Source organism: Kogia breviceps, chromosome 11 (genome assembly GCF_026419965.1).
Source record: "Kogia breviceps isolate mKogBre1 chromosome 11, mKogBre1 haplotype 1, whole genome shotgun sequence".
NCBI lineage: Eukaryota > Metazoa > Chordata > Mammalia > Artiodactyla > Physeteridae > Kogia > Kogia breviceps.
Window position 1 is genome coordinate 93004687 of NC_081320.1, and position 13279 is coordinate 93017965.

A 13279-nucleotide genomic window follows, 5' to 3' on the forward strand; every position below is an offset into this window, starting at 1 on the left:
TCCATGTTTTGCTGAGCTATTATTAAAACACAGAATAAATGGCAAGATAACTCTGCAGTGTTTTTCTTAGCAGCTAATTGTTTTGTTGTGCTGAGGATGGGCTTCCCGATATATGCTATAAAACCATCTCCCCCATAACACTGAAGGAAGATTTGTTACGTGTGAGAGTGTAGGATGGAGAATGACTAAGGGAAAAATTAAACTGCTATGAAAAAACAGTAAAACTGCTCTTAAGTTTCAAACAGTAAATTATCAGATTTGAAACATTTAATAATACATATATGAGTTTGGTATTTAGGTATAATGAATGTTGATATTATGAATATAAAACAGTGTGTCTTTGCCGAACTGAAGCCAGGTCTCTAATACTTTTGAGGAGCAGAGTTGGGCTACGCTCCTTCCCCACATTTCCTAAAGAGCCTCCCAGGAAATCCTGAATAAATGGACTGCTGAGTTTTAGACATAGGAGACGATTAATGTAATTCATACTGTGGTGTTAATGGCTTCACTTTTCCCCCAATAATTTTTTTCCTCATTGCCTGTGTGAGGGATACCTGAGTTTCTAGATTCCTTATTTTTCTATTTTAATATTTTAACTTATCAATATAACGTAGCTTACATGGTTTAAAAAGTCATACCATAGCTATATTAATGTAGTTACATAGTTAAAAAAGAATAAGAAGGCTTATAACAGCAACCACAACACATAACACAATTCTTTTCTTTTTTTAACATCTTTATTGGAGTGTAATTGCTTTACAATGGTGTGGTGGTTTCTGCTTTACAACAAAGTGAATCAGTTATACATATGTTCCCATATCTCTTCCCTCTTGCGTCTCCCTCCTTCCCACCCTCCCTATCCCACTCCTCTAGGTGGTCACAAACCACCCAGCTGATCTCCCTGTGCTATGCGGCTGCTTCCCACTAGCTATCCACCTACGTTTGGTAGTGTATGTATGTCCATGCCACTCTCTCACTTCGTCACAGCTTACCCTTCCCCCTCCCCATATCCTCAAGTCCATGCTCTAGTAGGTCTGTGTTTTATTCCCGTCCTACCCCTAGTCTCTTCATGACAATTTTTTTTCTTAGATTCCATATCTATGTGTTAGCATACGGTATTTGTTTTTCTCCTTCTGACTTACTTCACTCTGTATGACAGACTCCAGGTCCATCCACCTCACTACAAATAACTCAGTTTCATTTCTTTTTATGGCTGAGTAATATTCCATTGTATATATGTGCCACATCTTCTTTATCCATTCATCTGTTGATGGACACTTCTTTTGCCCCTTCTCATCTACACTCCTGAGTCCTGCTCCTCAGAGCTAAACTCTTTCAACTTTATAAGCTACTCTTGGTATTTACTTCCAGATTCCTAAATAATATGTTTATTTTACCATTTTTAAATTTATCAGTTTATGTATTGTGAGTTGACATTCTATTGTGGAACTAAGGATTTAGTGCCCTTTTCATTTCTTGCTATGCTTATACCTCCCCTCTTCCCTCCCTCCCATCATGGCGATATTCCAGCTCCTGGTTAAATCAGTATTTAGTGTTTATATTTTTATGGTCATATAAACATTGTTCACAGATGAGCCATGTAGTATGGTCTGATATTTCCTTTTTCATACAATTTTTCACTTTTCCTTGAATGATGAGTTATTTCTTTCATTTGCTTAGTTATATAGGTACTTATCACTAATTTTTTCTAAGCTCTGCAAATTACCTATAAATCTTCCCTCAATGCAGTCAAACATATAAGACATCAGTTCCAAATTTCCATATTTTGTTATTAGAAACATCCTTTTGGTGGCCTCAATATTCCTGCTCCATTCTGGATTGCATCACTGGCATCTGAGGACCTCCATCCATATCACTGGGAAATCTCTTAATCTCCTGCCTGTTAGATCCTGTTTTCTGGGTCCCATAAATTCTTTCTTGGTTAACTTTTTTATCTTGATGGAGCATATTCTCTAGTAACTTTTTAAGTAGACATGCATGAGACTTATACTTTTTTTGAGTCTCTACAGTTCTAACAATAGTTAAAGAAAAGATGATAAACGTAGAGTCTTAACTTTTGCAAATTAAGAAATACTTTCCTAAGTAATATCTGGATATTGGATAAAAGAAAAAAAATCAATTTTGAATTAATAAACTGTTTAGAGAACAATGAATAGTTTGTACTAGTCAGAGTCCTAGCAGGAAACAGAACTCCATTATGATGGTTCAACTGTAGAGATTTTCAGTGACGTGATTATTTAAAAGCTTTCAGTAAAGTTAAGGGAATCAAGAAAGTTGGGGCACCCAAAAACGAGTGACAGTGGGACGCTGTTCTCTGTTTTGAAGAGACAAAGTGAAGAAATAATGTTAGAGGACTACAGTGTGAACTGTAACTATGGAGGAGATGCTGCCTGGGAGGAGTGTAGCCTGCACCACTGCAAAAGCTGCTAGGATGGAACAGGAGGGAGTAGGGCAGAACTCCTCTTTCCTCCATCCTGTTGATACCTCCCATGGGCCAAACCCAACTGAAATCTAACCAGCAAGAGAACCTGGGTGATACAACCCATTAGGGTAGAGTTACAGAAGCATAGAGTAGAGCAGAGAAAGGTGGAGAATGAAACTGCTGAGTAAAAATGGAGAACAACATATGCTTCCTGACAAAATTATGAGACAGAGTTAAGGCTGACCTCAAAGGCCAATTTATAGCCTCAAACACATTTCTTTCAAAGAAGAAAGAAAAAAATACAGGAATTATTTCCCATCTTAAAACATTAGAATATAACAAAAGAAACTAGGAAGAAGGAAATATTAAAGATAAAAGAATAAATGATATAAAAAGCAAAGCAATAGCAGAAAGGATGTGTAAATCTAAAAGCCACTTTCTTGAAAAAGGCCAAATAAATGGATAAAGGCCTTAAGAATCTAATGAAGGAAAAGAGAGAATAAAAATACTTAAAATTAGAAATGAAAAGGTAATAGCCACATGAATGGAAGAAAGAGGGACTATTACATTCAACTATTTCATTACACATGTAACTTTATTATCGTATAAAATTCAAATTACCAAAACCAATCCAAGAAGAAGTAGAAAACTTGAAAAATCCAACTACTGTTAACAAAAAAAGATATTAGAAAGATCAGTGATCAAAATATTTTTTAAAAAACGTCATGAGCAGCTACCATTTTTTTTAAAACCTAACCTTTAGAGGATGGAAGATCCTAATGTTAATTAAGTGATCCCAGGATTTAGAAAAAGATCTCTCCAATTCATTTAAAGAGGTGACCACAGTCTCAGCACTTAATTCTGATAAGGAAGGACAAAAAACAAGAAAGGCAAACGTTAGACAAGTGTTAGGAATAATGTTGCCAGAAGTCTAAATAAAGTGATAAAAATAGAATCTAAACAGACTATTTAAAGAATAATATATTATGGTAAGCAGGGTTTACCCCCCAAACGCAAAGACAATATTGTTTGATGCCAGCCAAAACACAATTTATTACATACACAAAATAAAAGAGAAAAAAGATGATATTGTCAAATCAATTGTTGCTGAGAAGACATTTCTAAAGCTAAGCAGAACTTCCTAATTAAAACAAAGTGAACTAGGACTAAAGAAGTCTACATAAATACAATAATCATAAAGACAGTTTAGTCCAAATACTTCATTTGTATAGAAAAAGAAATGAACTCCCAAGGAAGAGAAGAGATTTAAAATTAGGCAGTGATATAGGAGCAGGGCAGGGAGGAGAAATCAGGTGTTCTACATATTCTTGATCTTTTCCCCGGACAATCTACTTTGCCACAATTGTAGGGTATCATTTTGTGTATGCTTTAGCCTGAGATTGCAAAATTTTCTTGGTGTGACCTTGAGGTGTTTTTATTTGTTTCTTTCGTTCTTTTCACCGTCAGAGGAGATGGAAAGTCTGTGATTCCCTCTGGGTGAGTAAAGCGATTATTGCTGCCTCCTGTTCTCTCTTCTGTCTTTCTTATTCCCTCTGTATCTTCATGTGACCATTCTATATGCTGAAGGATTTATTATGGAAAAGAAGGTTTACTTTCAACAAAGTCATTGACTTATGCGTGAGGAATGACTGCCAATTCTGAGTTCATTTTCTTTAAAAGTGCTTTAACTGAGCATCTCCCGGGTTCTGTGTGGCGTGTCAGGTAATTATAGCACACAGTGATTAATAGGTTTGTCTCACAATGATACTGGGAGAAAGTGTCATTCCCGTTTTACAGAAGAGGAAACTGAGGCTTGACGAAATGATGGGGAAACGATTTTGGCCAGTGAATAATCATCAGAGCTGCGACCTGAATCTACATTACTTGATTCCAAACGTACTGCTGTTCACATTACACCACAGCTGCCTCTTGCCAGAAAACTGTAGAACGTGGTGATGGCAGACTAGGTAAAACTCCAGGTTCTCTTGTTTGAGGACGCATGCTGTGAGGGCCCGACCCCTCTTCCTGAGCTGGATTCTGGGAAAGAATCAAGGCTGTCCTGAGTGAAGGGAAAGGCATAGCTTTGGGATCATGGAGTTCTAGTTTCTGCTATTTACTAGGTAAGAATGTTTGTTTCTGCTCAATTTCCTTACTTCTTAAATAGGGATGGCAGTATAAATTTCACAGGTAGTTCTGAGGATTAAGATTCCATAGGTAAATTCTCTGCCAAAATACCTGCAGTTAGTAAATGTCTTCAACAATTGTGTGTTCCCTTTCTTCCAACTAGGATGATCCACTCTTCCTACAAATATTTATTAGGGGCTTTTCTGTGTCAGATGTAGGTATCTGTACGTGGAGTGGAATTTTAGGTATTACGTATGTTAGGAAAGTGGTATCATCTTTTTCTTTCTCTCGTCCAGTGGCCATGAAGAATTAACCAAAAATTTAGATGTGGTATATTTATGCTAATACAGCAGTTTCAGAATCTTTCTTTGCTTTCAGCTTCAAATCTCTCAGGGAATAACTTGGCAAGAAAGAAGGTGGTAACTTTTACAGAAATTAGTCAGTCTAATCCTTCTATTCTAAAAAAGATTTGCTACTAACAATTTTTCATTTACAAAGGGATATTTTTGACGCTGAAGTCTAAGGCATTTTATACTTTGATTTTAGTGCCTGTTATTCTAAGAGAACATGATTACCAACTACTATTAATATGTTTTAACTTTGTAACTTTAAGCAAAATAATTTTCAAGTTCTTGTAGATAATACATAGGTAATACCATTATCAGTAAAAAGTGCTTGGCAGTGCTATAAAAAAAAGTTAAACATTGTGAAATATGCTATATGTTAACCATTATGTTTTTTTCTAAGGCCCTTTGCTGTTATTAAGATAGGGGTTTTTTTGTGTGTGGAAGATACGGAAATTTATATCTTACCTCATGGTACATTCTACTTCCTTGGCTAAAAGTCTTTCATTATCTCTTTTGTAAAATGAATCTTTGGGCTCTAGAGAACAAAATCCTTAGGAACTGGGAACAAAGGGTAAAGTTTTCTTTCCATAGTCTCCCCACATGAGGGGGAAATGATTAAGGACAGATAGGTATTAGCATTTGCAAGGAGCGGGTCTGTATTTTCTTTGGAAGATTACATTGTCAGGAGCTTGTACATTATTACATTTTAAGTAACTTGCTTAGTTAATTACTTCAGAACACATATTCTGAAACGATTTTAGTTTATTTACAGCCCATACTCACACGTAAGTACATACACATATAATGTGAACATCTTACAATTTTAAAATACTCTTTCAATTAACTGTTGTATATGGTTTCCTTGTAGTGAAATGATTCATGAAATTTTTGACCATCTACTTTGTCCACGTGATTTCAAGCATGTGTTTTGCTTACAACTTAGCCTGTAAGGTAATTTTCATGATCTCCATTTACAGACTTGGAACCTCAGAAGGGCTCTGTAACATAGTCAAATTCACCCATCTAGCAATGGGAGGAATTGCATTTCTAATCTCACACCAGACTCCACTGCCCTTTCCTCTGGCAGACTTGGAAATTAAATCTGGAAAGGCCTTTTCTCCCAGGCCAATGCATCTGTTCTTTTTTTTTTTTTTTTTTTCCGGTATGCGGGCCTCTCACTGTTGTGGCCTCTCCCGTTGCGGAGCACAGGCTCCGGACGCACAGGCCTAGCGGTCATGGCTCACGGGCTTAGTTGCTCCGCGGCATGTGGGATCCTCCCGGACCGGGGCACGAACCCGTGTCCCCTGCATCGGCAGGCGGACTCTCAACCGCTGCGCCACCAGGGAAGCCCGCATCTGTTCTTTAATGTTCCACGCCTGGTAAGACTGTAGGGGGTCTGGATCTCTGTCTTGGATTTCTGGAAACCACAGGAATATGTTCTGTGCGACTCATTTTATGAGGACTCATTTTGGCGTCGAGGAATTCTTTTCCTTCTCGTGCTTCCACAAGAGGCCCACCCTGGATCTGGAGACTTTCAGCTTGGATTTTTATTCTCAAAGAAGTGTGGAGTCAGTGGGTGCAGACAAATGTTTCCATTCCGAGTACTCAGGGAAAACGTTAGCAAAAGCTGCTCTTTTCTTGATGGCGCTATGTCACTCTAAGTGGTGGATGAAGGAAGCATTTGCTGAGCAGCAACAGTGTATAAAGTAGTAAGTGGGGGTTGTATGGATACAAAACTGGATGCCAGAGTTCTTACCCACTAGATAGTCGAGCTTAAATAAATCGCTATCAGATGCGCTATGAGCGAGGCACAGAAAATGCCCTAGGAATCAAAGGGTGATGGATGCCCCTCTGTTAAGGGGGATAAGAAGATACCTCCTTCAGTAGAGATATGTGATGAGCCTTGATGGTGTGGGTAAGGTTTCACAGCTGGTGATGGAGGTCAACAAGGAAGTCTGGTCTGAGGACGTTGCCCAAGCATGGGCACATAGGGAGGAAAGCGTTGGAACATTCAGCAAAGAGCAAGCCCTGACCCCTCATGGGATTCTTGGACTCTGTTCAGAGCTACTCACTTTGACTAACCTCATACTCTACTTCCAAATCTTGCCTAGTTTTCCCAGCATCTGACTTTATAACTGGTTTTCTCACTCATGACTTCATCCTATTCTTTGGACCTCACACCCAGCTAACATTTGTCTGCCTTTTTGTTTTGTTTTGTTTTTAAACAATGAAACATCCTTCTCAATCACTCACATTTCAGACTTTCTCTGGTACTCATAAATAGCTCATCTGGTCGAGCTCGGTCCCCAGAATCATCTTACCTCTCAGTACTAGTCTTCTTTTTTTTTTTTTTTTCGGTACGCAGACCTCTCACTGTTGTGGCCTGTCCCCGTTGCGGAGCAGAGGCTCCGGACGCGCAGGCTCAGCGGCCATGGCTCACGGGCCCAGCTGCTCCGCGGCACGTGGGATCCTCCCGGACCGGGGCACGAACCCGCGTACCCTGCATCGGCAGGCGGACTCTCAACCACTGCGCCACCAGGGAAGCCCTCAGTACAAGTCTTCTTGATGTTGCTCTCACTGACCTCCCTCCAGTCCTGTTAGAGAGAACTCGGGGAGTATGTAAAGAGACAGCATTCTGAGACAGAAATGGCTAATTTAATACGTTTCCACTGTACAATTCTTTGAGAAAAGGAATAGTTAGCAATAAGGCGGGCCAGGTTGTTGAAGGCTTTACTAGAAGATGAGCGGCTTGGTTTTGATTTTGAAGGTAAGAGAAGGCAATGAAGAATTACGAGCAGAGGAAAACATGATCGGTAAGGAGATGGTGTGATGAATTAGGGGCCGTGCAGCAGGCTAGACAGGGATTAGCTGGAGTTTGTATTTGTGGAGAGGGGTGTAGAGAGGATGTGATGGATTCTAGAGATGTGAATCTAAAATGGAGAAGATCTAGTGGTCAGTCAGATGTTGGGGATGAGGTAGAGGGAAGATGGCGAGCTTCTCTGTGTCCGGTGGACAAAGTTGTGCCATGAACAGGCACAAGAGATGCTACTTCCCAGAGGAGCACCATGCCTCTTAGCCCTCCCTGCCCAGTGCTTCTCATAAGCTTCTCACATACCATCTTCAGAAGCAGGGGACGTTCTAGAATATCTGTCATTTAAAAAAAGATGTCAATCCAGACATATTCAAAAGGGTTATGAAATTTTATGGGGTTTCTAAGTCTTGCTATGACAAATTTGTTTTCCCGTCAATCAGTTCAAGAAGGTTAAATTTCCTTTGGGATCATGTTTATCTACCTGGATTTCAGTTCAAATAAGACAAGGAACCTGTCCTTAATTTCTTTATATTTTGCAGAACTCTGCAGTTTTACAGGAAATATTGACCTCCTGATGACCTGAACTTGTCTGAAACAGGCCCTCAGGCTCCAGAAATTAAAAATAGTTAATACACATTTATGGCCTTGGGATTCTACTAAGCTTTCATCACTTTCTTTCTCCTTTGTTTAACATACTTTTCCCATTTTATTCATCTTGGGCATTGTCTTTGAAGAGGGTGGGGAGGAAAAGGAAAGGTGTTTAAGTTTGGATAAGCCAGTGCAGATTCTGGCTCTAGGTGTGATAGGGGTGGTGTGGAACAAATTGTCTGAAATTATTTTTATAATATCGGGAGGTACAGTTATTCATGTCACATATACTTACAAGCCATAGGCCTATGCTAGGTACAAGTTATAGAGAAGGGAAAAAGACGCAGTCTTAGTCTTCAGGAAATGTGTGGTCAATGAACAGCCCATGAACAGATCATTATAAAGCCTCTGATGGAGAACTGCTCAAGGCAGATGAGGAGAGCAAGCTGCAGGTTTGCTGGAAGGCTTCATGTGTGAGGTAGTCTGAACTGAACCTCAGTTACTGTGGAATTAGGAAGGGAAAAGGCATTTCTGGCGGAGGTAGCAGCATGTATGACAGCATAAAGGGTTGAAAGAGAATGAAGCGATAGGAGCCTGGTGACTGTCATGGTAGGAACGTACCATAGATTGTTGGGAGGGACACAAAGGCAGAAAGACAAGAAGAGGGGCAGAAGTTAAGGTGGAATCATTCTTTGAGGCCTGGCGGTCAAGTTCTTTACTGCCAGCCCAGTGGGGTCTGGAGCTTATCTTGAGGAGAGTGAGAGCCATGGAGTGTGACAAACCAGGGATGGCACGCTCTGTATTTTAGAAATCTGATTTGGGTTGGGTTCCTTGATCTCACATCCACATCCTACTGTCCCATTCCTTGCTCTTCTATATGACAAACTTCTCAAAGAAGTTGCTGTTCCTCTTTATTTCTCTACTGTCCATTCCATTGTTTACCGTTCCAATGTAGTTTCTCTTCCCATTTCAGTGAAATTTTTTGTTAGGATTACCAGGTGTCATTCTAATGGACTCTCCTTTGTTTTCATTTTCTTAGACTTTATAGCAATATTTCACATATTTATCTCCCTTCCTGATAATACTTCCTTGCTTACCCTGACTGCGTGTTCTTCCCCTCCTACCACACAGGCTTTTGCTTCTCTAATTTCTTTGCCTGTTTTTCTTCTCCCTGACTTCTGAATGTAAGAGAACGCCGACGCTCCGTCTTGGACACCCTTCTGTCATACTGAAAATATTTCTCTAGGAGATTTCACAGGCAACCTGGATTTTAAATTCCATTTGTATATTGATGAATCCCAGATTTATGTCTCCAGTCCTTACATGTACGTTGAATTCCAAACTTGTCCATTCCACTGCCTTTTGAACATCTTCTTGTGGATGTGTAACAGACATCAGAACGGGGTTCTTGATTCTATTTTCTTCTCATTCATACTTCTAGTACTCTGGTGTTCTGTATGTCAGAAAAGAACATTATTACCTACCTGATTATTCAATCCCCAAACTTAAGTGTTGGTATAATCCTTGATTTTCTTCTCTTCTCTCACTCTTTGTATCCTTTCCATTAGCAAATCTATTCATTCTACTTTTATTAAAAAGAATTTGCAAAGAACAGTTTTTGGTTCATAGCAAAATTAAGAGGAAGGTACAGAGATTTCCTATATACTCTCTGCTCACGAACATGCATAGCCTCTCCCATTATTAACATCCACCTCTAGAGTGGATCATTACAGTTGATGAATCTGCATTGATTTATCATGATCACCCAAAGTTCGTAGTTTACATTAGGGGTCACATTCATGGTGTTGTATATTCTACAGGTTTGGACAAATAGCTAATGACGTGTATCCATCATTATAGTATCATATGGAATATTTCCGTGCCCTAAAAATCCTCTGTGTTCTGCCTATTTATCCCTACCTGCCACTCTCCTCCCCCACAAACCCTTGGCAACTATTGATCTTTTTTACTGTCTCCATAGTTTTGCTCTTTCCAGAGTCTCATATAATTGGAATCAAACTGTATGTAGCCTTTTCAGATTGGCTTCCTTCACTGAGTATAATATGCCTTTAAGGTTCCTCCATATCTTTTCATGACTTGATAGCTCATTTCTTTTTAGCACTGAGTACTGTTCCATTGTCTGGATGTATCACAGTTTATTAGTTCATTCACCTGCTGAAGGACATCTTGGTCACTTCCAAATTTTGGCAATTATATAAAGCTGCTATAAACATCTGTGTGCATGTTTTTGTGTGGATATGTTTTCAGCTCCTTTGGATACATACCAAGGTGCATGATTTCTGGATCATATGGTAAGAGTATATTTAGTTTTGTGAGAAACCACTGTCTTCTAAAGTAGCTGAACCATTCTTCATCCCCACCAGCAAAAAATGAGAATTCCTGTTGCTCCATATCCTCACCAGCATTTGGTATTGTCAGTGTTCTGGATTTTGGCCATTCTAATAGGTGTGTGATTGTATTTCATTGTTGTTTTGATTTGCATTTCCCCCATGACATATAATGTAGAGCACCTTTTTATGTCATCTTTGGTGAGGTGTCTGTTAAGGTCTTTGGCCCGTTTTTTTAAAAAAAATCGGGTTGTTAGTTTCCTTATTGTTGAGTTTTAAGAATTCTTTTTATATTTTGGATAACAGTTCTTTATCAACTGTGTCTTTTGTAAATGTTTTCTGCGAGTCTGCAGCTTGTCTTCTCTTTCTCTCGACATTGACATTGTCCTTCACAGAAAAGAAGTTTTTAATTTTAATGAAGTCCAGTTTATCAATGATTTATTTCATGGATTGTGCCTTCGGTGTTTTATCTAAAAAGTCATTCCCATACCCAAGGTCATCTAGGTTTTCTCCTGTGTTATAGGAGTTTTATGATTTTATCTTTTACATTTAGGTCTGTGACCCATCTTGAGTTAATTTTTGTGAAGTATGTAAGGTCTGTGTCTAGATTCATTCCTTTGCACATTGATGTCCAGTTGTTCCATCATCATTTGTGAAAAGAGTATCTTTGGTCCATTGTAGTGCCTTTGCTCCTTTGTCAAAGATTAGTTGACTGTATTTATGTGGGGCTATTTCTGTCATCTCTATTACATCCCCTTGATCTCTTTGTCTATTCTTTTGCCAATATCACATTGTCTTCATTATTGTATCTTCATAGTAAGTCTTAAAGTTGGGTAGTATTAGTCCAATTTTGTTCTTCTCCAATATTTTGTTGGCTACTTTGGGTCTTTCATGCCTTCCATATAAATTTTAGAATTAGTTTGTTGATATACTCAAAATAACTTGCTGGGATTTTGATTGGGATTGCACTGAATCTGTTAACCAAGTTGGAAAGAACTGACATCTTGGCAATATTGAGCTTCTTATCCATGAACATGGAATAGCTTTTCACATATTTAGTTCTTCTTCGATTTTGTTCATTAGAGTTTTATAGTTTTCCTCATATAGATCTTGTACATACTTTGTTATATCTATACAAAAGTATTTCATTTTCTTTGGAGCTAATGCAAATGGTATTTAAATTTCAAATTCTACTTGTTCATTGCTGGTATATAGAAAACTGATTGATTTCTGTATATTAACCTTGTATCTTATAATCACTTATTAGTTCCAGGAGGTTTTTTTGGTTAAATCGTTCAGATTTTCTACATAGATGATCATGACATCTGTGAACAAAGACAATTTCTTCCTTCCCAATCTGTATAACTTTCATTTCCTTTTCTTGTCTTACTGTATTAGTTAGTACTTCCAGTAGATTACTGAAAAAGAGTGGTGAGAAAGGACATCTTTGCCTTGTTCCAGATCTTTGCAGGAAGGCTTCATGTTTCTTATCATTCTACTTTAAAAAATATATCTCAAATATTTCCATTTCTTTCCATCTCTACTGCCAGCACTTTAGTCCAAGCTACTATTATCTATTGCCTAAACAACTGATTTTTCTGAGCTTTCAGGCTTGTTACCAGCCCAATTCCATTCTTCACACAGCAGTAAGACTAATATTTTCATACAGAAATAATATTATGTAATTTTCCTCTTTAAAAGTAGTCTATCACTTCTCACTGAACTTGGACTAGAACCCCAAATCCCAGACATGGCTTTTAAGGCCCTGTATAACCTAGACTTAGCCTTCTTTCTGACTTTATGTCCTCCCCCTCTCTCTTCTTCTCATACTCACCATCCACTGAGGCCTTTCTTCTTCCTCTCACCTCAGGGCCTTTGCACTTACTGTTACATCTGTCTGGAATTATCTTTACTCTTATTTCTACATGGCTGAATTCTATTACCATTCAGCTCAAATGACATTTCTTCTGAGACACCTTGCCCAATTACACTACTAAAAGTGATCTTCCACCTACTTTCCATTTGTCACCCTCTTTATTTCCCTCATAGCACTTGTTAGTATTTACAGTTTTATTTATTTTTGTATTGCATGCCTTGTCCCACTGGAGTATAAGCTCCTGAGAAAGCACTCTGGGCTGTCTTGCTCACCACAATATCCTTAGTGCTAGACCAGGGCATGCACATAACAGGTGCTTGATAAATTTTTGTTGACATAAACACAAAATGATGTTACATCAATCAACTCTGTATGGCACATTTTTTAAGATAAACATTGACACAGAATAGCGTTTCTATTCTTTTCTCTATCCCTCCCCTATCCCTCGTCCTATCCTGTCCCTATCTTGTTGCTCGGGTGAGTGACCACAGTTCTGATGTGCTCAGATTCTGGGACTCATTTCTGGTGAGTGTGCTTGTGAAAGGTCACGTACACAGGAGAGGCTTTTCTTTCTACTGCAGACTGAGCCTCTCCATCTCTCTCCATATCTGCTACATTGTTCCAACCTCAGGGTCAGATGCTGATACTGGTGTGAGTTAGGTTTAGGGTGAGGGAGTGCTTCTCAGAGTCCCTTAGGGCCCCTTATATTCTGGCTTTGTTTGTAACACGGCTCTGCACGGA